Source organism: Callospermophilus lateralis, chromosome 1 (genome assembly GCF_048772815.1).
Source record: "Callospermophilus lateralis isolate mCalLat2 chromosome 1, mCalLat2.hap1, whole genome shotgun sequence".
Classification (NCBI taxonomy): Eukaryota; Metazoa; Chordata; class Mammalia; order Rodentia; family Sciuridae; genus Callospermophilus; species Callospermophilus lateralis.
In genome coordinates this window covers 131,395,843-131,401,842 of record NC_135305.1, presented here as the reverse complement: position 1 = coordinate 131,401,842, position 6,000 = coordinate 131,395,843, and positions in this window count along the sequence as shown.

The window sequence follows — 6,000 nt, the reverse complement described above, 5'->3', positions numbered from 1 at the left end:
ATTGATAGTTAGACATATTATAAACTGCAAGAAACTGATTTACACAATTATGGAGACCAGCAAGGTAAGTCCAAAATCTGTAAAGCAAGCTGTTGGGAAGGGCAAGCTGGAAACTCTAGGGTATAAGTGAAGCTCTAGTCCACAGACAGATTTCATCTTTTGTGGGGGAACCCAAGTCTTGCTTTTAAGGTCTTTCAACCATTGGGCTTTGCCCTAAGACCATTAAGGGCAATTTCCCTAAGATGTTGATTATATCCACAGAACCTTCCACAGTAACATGTGGCTTAGTGCTCGAAGGACGGAGAACCATAGCTATAATGGGCTGAATGTGTGGTTCCCCAAGATTTAAATATCAAAAGCCGAATGCCCATATGATGCTATTTAGAAGGGAGCTTCGGAGAAATCCTTGGGTCAGGAGGGTGGAGGCTTCATGAAGGAGATTAAGATGATTCACAAGAGGAAGAACATGGCCAGCTTGCTCTCTTTCCAAGATGCAAGGATTCAAGAGGCCAGCACCCTGAACCCAGAGGAGCTCCTCATGGGCAGCTGACCTGGCTGGTACCTGATCTCAGATTTCCAGGCTCCAGAACTGTGTGGAATAAATTTCTGTTCTCTAAAAGTCAGAGCATCCCAAACTCACTCCGACAATGATCTAGACCAGTGCAGACTAAAACTGTTATTTGAGTGGCAGGTCAACTTCAAGAAGAACATGGGAATAAGGACCTATAGTGACATACCGTGCTAATTTAAATGGGAATATATCCCATATCTATTCTTCTGACATCTCCTCTAATTGAGAACATCCATGTTCACTTTACCTTCCCATGTAGTAATGTTTAGCTGAGCTTAAGAACTCATTAGCTTCCTGACCCTAGGACACGGTGAGCTCGCTCCTGGGCAATACTCAGGACAAGGAGAGTGTGTGTACATATGCTCTTGTGCACATATGATCTGCTCCAGAGCTCATGTCTCCCTTGCAGAACTGAAGGCTCTGTTGGGGTGGAGCAGCAGCTCCCAGCTCAGGCCCAGTGGCTGAGGCTGGCCTGCAGAAGCAGCTCTGCCCTGGGTTCTCAGTATTGTCCTTCCGCAGCCTGCATGAGTGAATTCCTCTTCCTAATGGTAGTGCTTGCTTACCTCGGCACCAAGTTATTAGCCAACTTTAGACCTAAACAAATGTGGAAGAGAAAATCATTACGTGTCTACTGATTGTCGCCATCTACTATTTTGTTTAACAGCAACATATTTCCCATGAATGATTTAATTCAAGGAGACATAAAATATGTGTATGTTTGGAAAACCAATTACGCAGCTGAAAAACTCTACCTTATTATGGCTCGTTTTCTTGTCTGCTCTACACTTTGCTTTTGTACGTCCAGAGAGGGGATTTTTGTACCTGACACACAGGATGCTCTTAGCAAAATTCATGTAAGTCAAATAATGTGTCACTCTGGGGGAAAAAGTGGATGATTTTGTTGAGGCTCTAGTGGGAAAACTGAACTCAGGCTTGTTACAAAATCAGGCTTAAATTTATTTCAAAGACCTAGTGAAATTCTGTATAGAATGATTCAAATCTCTACTGAATGTCCACTGTGTGCCAGGCTCCACGGGACTCAGCAAGTAACCCCCAGCAGGTGCCCACCTTCCTTTCAGCTTACGCCCAGTTGGAGGATAAATCCAAGAGCCGGCAGCTCAACCGCAGGGGGAGGCACGGTACCTAGGGAGACAGAAGCGGGGCTGGGATCCTGCGGCAGGGGGAGCAGAGCTTAGTGCCAGGAGTAGGTAGGGAGGGGTCTTAGAGAGCAACTTCCCTGTTGTGGCTTGGGTCAATAGTGAGAAGCAGGCACACCAAAGGATGTAGAGAGAGGCCTGGGGCAGGTGGAGTGCAGGTGGAGCAGAGGACCCAGGACCATTACCACACACCTTTGTTCCTGCCCCCTCCACCAAGCAGTGCCTGCACCTGGTACATGAAGACCTCTGTCCTTTCCATGGTGGCTGAAGCCTGCAGGGCAGCCCCCAACAGCTTCCTCACCCGAGTCCTTGAAGCTCAGGAATGATGAACACCACCCTTAGCACTTGAGCCCTAGGTGGTTTCTGCCCGGCACTGGACAGTGAGGTGGACCTGCCAAAGAACCGTCTCTGAGTATAGCTCCAAAGGCTTTGCAGGCTTCTCATTTGATTGCTAAATTCCTGACTCTAGCAAAAAAAAAAAGGCTCTGGGGGCTAGCTTGTTCAGGAAAGAAAGAGCCAGTCTCACCAGCAAATTCACGCTACAGATGGGAGCCTAGAGGAGGGGCAACCCCTGAGAGGGGGATCCCCATCCCTCACGGAAGGAGGGGAGGCCCCAGGCCTCTAGAGGAGGACAACCTGTGAGAGGGCACCCATCCTTCCAGGATTCCAGACACAACCATATCTAGAAGAAAGGCACCCCGAGAACTTGGCCTGTCCCTCAGGAGGCAGGGCACAGGCCCCCATCCCCTTGAGGTGGGTCACCCCAAGAAGCAAACCACATTGCTAGAGAAGGGGTACCCAAATCCCACAAAATATAACACCCCAAGAGATGCACCACATCTCTAGAGAAAGAGGGGTGCTCTAATCCCCTAGAGAAGAGGCACCCCGGGCAATAGGAAAGCCATCCCTAGAAAAAAGGCTTCCAGAAATAGGGGACACTGACAACAGAAGAGTGACACCATCCAGTAAAAGAGGGGCAAGCCCAGGGACGGGAAGCCCCATCCCTCACGGGAGGAAGATCTCCAGGGTCCATCTACCTAGAGGAGGGGCAACCCCTGAGAAGGGGAGCCCCATCCTTCACAGGATCAGGGGCACCTGGCCCCATTTCCCAAGAGGAGGGGCAACCCCTGAGAAGGGGAGCCTCTTTTCCTACAGAAGGTGCACCCCTTGAGAGGAGAACCTAATTTCTAGTGGAGAGGCACCACTTTTCTTAGAAACAGGCACCCCTCTATATGAGACTCAGTCCATAGAGGAAGGTACTCCTCTTTAGGGGGACCCACTCCCTAGAGAGGAACACCCAATCTTTTTATGAGAGAAGGATCCAAGTGTTATCAGAGGATGGGAGCCCCATTCCCTACTAGAGGAGCCCCCCTCCAGAAAAGGTCACCATTTCTAAATGAGGGTTAAACCATCCCCTAGAAGAGGGGAACCCCCTTGGACCCCCATCCTTCATGAAGGAGCAGTGCCCCCATCCCCTAGAGAAACCGCATATCTTCAAGGGTGACACCATCCTTATTGATTGGGAACCCGAACTCGATGTAAAGGGGCACCACTGGAGTAGGTGATCAATCCTTAGAGGAAGGGCACCCCATGCCCTAAAGAAGGGGCACACCTTAAGAGGGGAAACACATCTCTCTAGGAGTTTGGGGGCCCATGACCTATCCCTAGAGGAGTCCCAGACCAAAAAAAAAAAAGTGAATTAAAACAAACAAAAAGCCCAATGAACTATCCCCAGATGATTTTTAGTCCTGAGGGCTATGAATAATAATAAACTGAAGAATAACATATAATTATGCATAATAATAAATGACAATTGATTAAAGTGAATACACTGGGGGGTGTTTGTCATACAGCATTGTCAGGACAACAGCTAGCTGATACAGTGCATGTCAAGGGTGCCCATGGCCTGTTTGACAGGGGAATAGTGGGAGTGACTTTTTTAGGTACCACGGTTTCTCAACCCCTTGCTGGTACTGTCTCATCCCTCCTGCCCATCTCCCTCTGTCTCTTTCTGTCTCTTTAAATAAATTGTTATATACTCACCAGCCAATAGGAAAGGGTATTTGGACTTTCATATTTGGCTACTGATTGAAATGCTAGGATTACTAACAGCACATAGAAGTATAATGTTATGAATTCAGAATTTATTAACCACATAGCTGTCTTCTATGCCATTTTAGCAAAACAGCCTTCATTTAGTTAAAGAAGAAGCAAGACGGTTTTATCAGTATTGCTCAGTGGGCAGAGGACAAAGCTCTGTGGCCACCCCCTCGAATGCAGCACCCAGAAAGTCTTATCTGTTGATTCCTAAAGCCGCGTGGGGCAGACATCATTCAGCACTGCAGTGCACATACCCGTAATTTGCAAAATTTTTCGACAAAGTATTCAATATCCTTGACTCGACTGCCTTGCTTTAATTAAGTTCTCCATCCCTGAAGTTCCCCTACATTTCAGAGACTCTTTTGTTCTTCCTGGGAGCTCAGAGTAGGGATGTGCATCACCTATTGGAACAAATTAAAGTGACTAGAATTCATCAGTAAATTATGGTGATTTTATATTTGTATCTAGGCCAAGAAGATCTGAACCCAGACAGTGCAGAAATCCCTGTGCTGTTTGACACGCCATTGCACCTTTCAAGCTAGTGACATCAATTAAATTCAGGTTTCTCTCTGAGCTACTGCTCAGGTCTGTGTTGTTTTTTTTTCAGTTTCTGATCAGACTGAGGAAGAGACCTGGCCTCTCCTGATCATGAACAGTGTTACAACTCACTCTCCCCCACACCAGCCCCTCTGATAGGTTAATGAAATTTGTTCGGATCAATTTTTCTGTTTCGGTGACTGTGGATTGTTTTCTGGGATGGAGAAAGAATCTGGGATGGCTTCATGGGGACCACATGGCTGGAGAGGGCAAGAAAGAGGCCTTCAAAGCTTCTCCCTGCCCTTACCCAGGACCGGTATAGGAAGGCCATAGGGACAACCAGCTTTTACTCTGTTACCTCTCCTCTCTGGTTGTCTACAGAGGCCCCAGAGTCAGCCAGACAGGCAGCTGATCCCAGGAGAGTTAAAGGGAAAAAGGAGCCCCTTCCTACCCTATCATGGATTTTTAAAAAATGAAGCTATCAACTTGGATGGTGCATTCCAGAATGAATCAAGGTCTCCTTTAAAATAAGATGTGCAGAATGTTTTGTTGCAGGATGCATCTTAGTTGGTCATTCATGTGTCCATCGACATCTTTTTCTTCCTTCTTTGAACATAGCTTAATTTCTGTATTCGATACTCTGCTGGGCGCTGGAGTCAGGGGAGTGCATCTTCACCTCCTGCTCACCAGATAGGGGGCTGGTAATGTCATCTCTTTTTGAGGCTATATTTCACTGGGTTTTCTATGAAACACATGAAAATGTGTTTGCTTCTTTAAAAATAGACAATGCCCATGTCAAAGGCCACATTGTGTTCATGAGCACATGTTCTCCTCCTTGCCTGACTGCTGTCTGCAAGGGACACATGAACCCTAGACTTTATGAACGTGAAAGTGAGCGAGCCCATGGCCTGCTTTGGTTAGGGTAAAGGGATGTGACTAACATGTGTCACTTCTGTGAAGAAAGTTCCAGAGTCAGCGTGGCCCCAAGAGACAAAGATGTGAGAGAAGCCACAACCTTCTCCCAGTGGACATACAGATGAGTAAGAACTAAGCATTGATACTTGAAACATATTAGTTGCTACAGCAGAACCTTGCTTATTCTGACTGACACAAAGAATATATTCAGAGAAGAGAGCCAAGATTGTGTCACCCACAAGAGAACTTACATCGAATCCTACTGACTTAGGAAGCCTTCTCTTCTCCCTCCCTCTACACTCTGCATTGACTTTATCTGGCACTGCAGTTACGACTATGTATTTCTATGACTACTATGTATCTAAAGCTCTTTAAATGAAAGTTGATCACCTTGGGGATAATAGACAAGCCAGGCATGGATATATTTATGGGTAGCCCACATACAGATGGGCAGACACATAAAAAAGATGAACATAGACAAGCTCTGTTCTCTTCTGTACCCTTGGGTCCTATCCACACATCTCACACCTCTGGCCCTAGGTAAATTCTTCCTGAATTTAAATAAGTGTGGACACCTCCTTATGCATTCACAAGTGTAAACTTGCTTCAGGGAGGAGAACACATTTGTGTTCCTTTTTCCTGGCCCATGGCCTGTTGAACCTGGAGACTTATTTGTGATGGATGAATATTTATGAAAACCACCACTTCAATTAAAATATA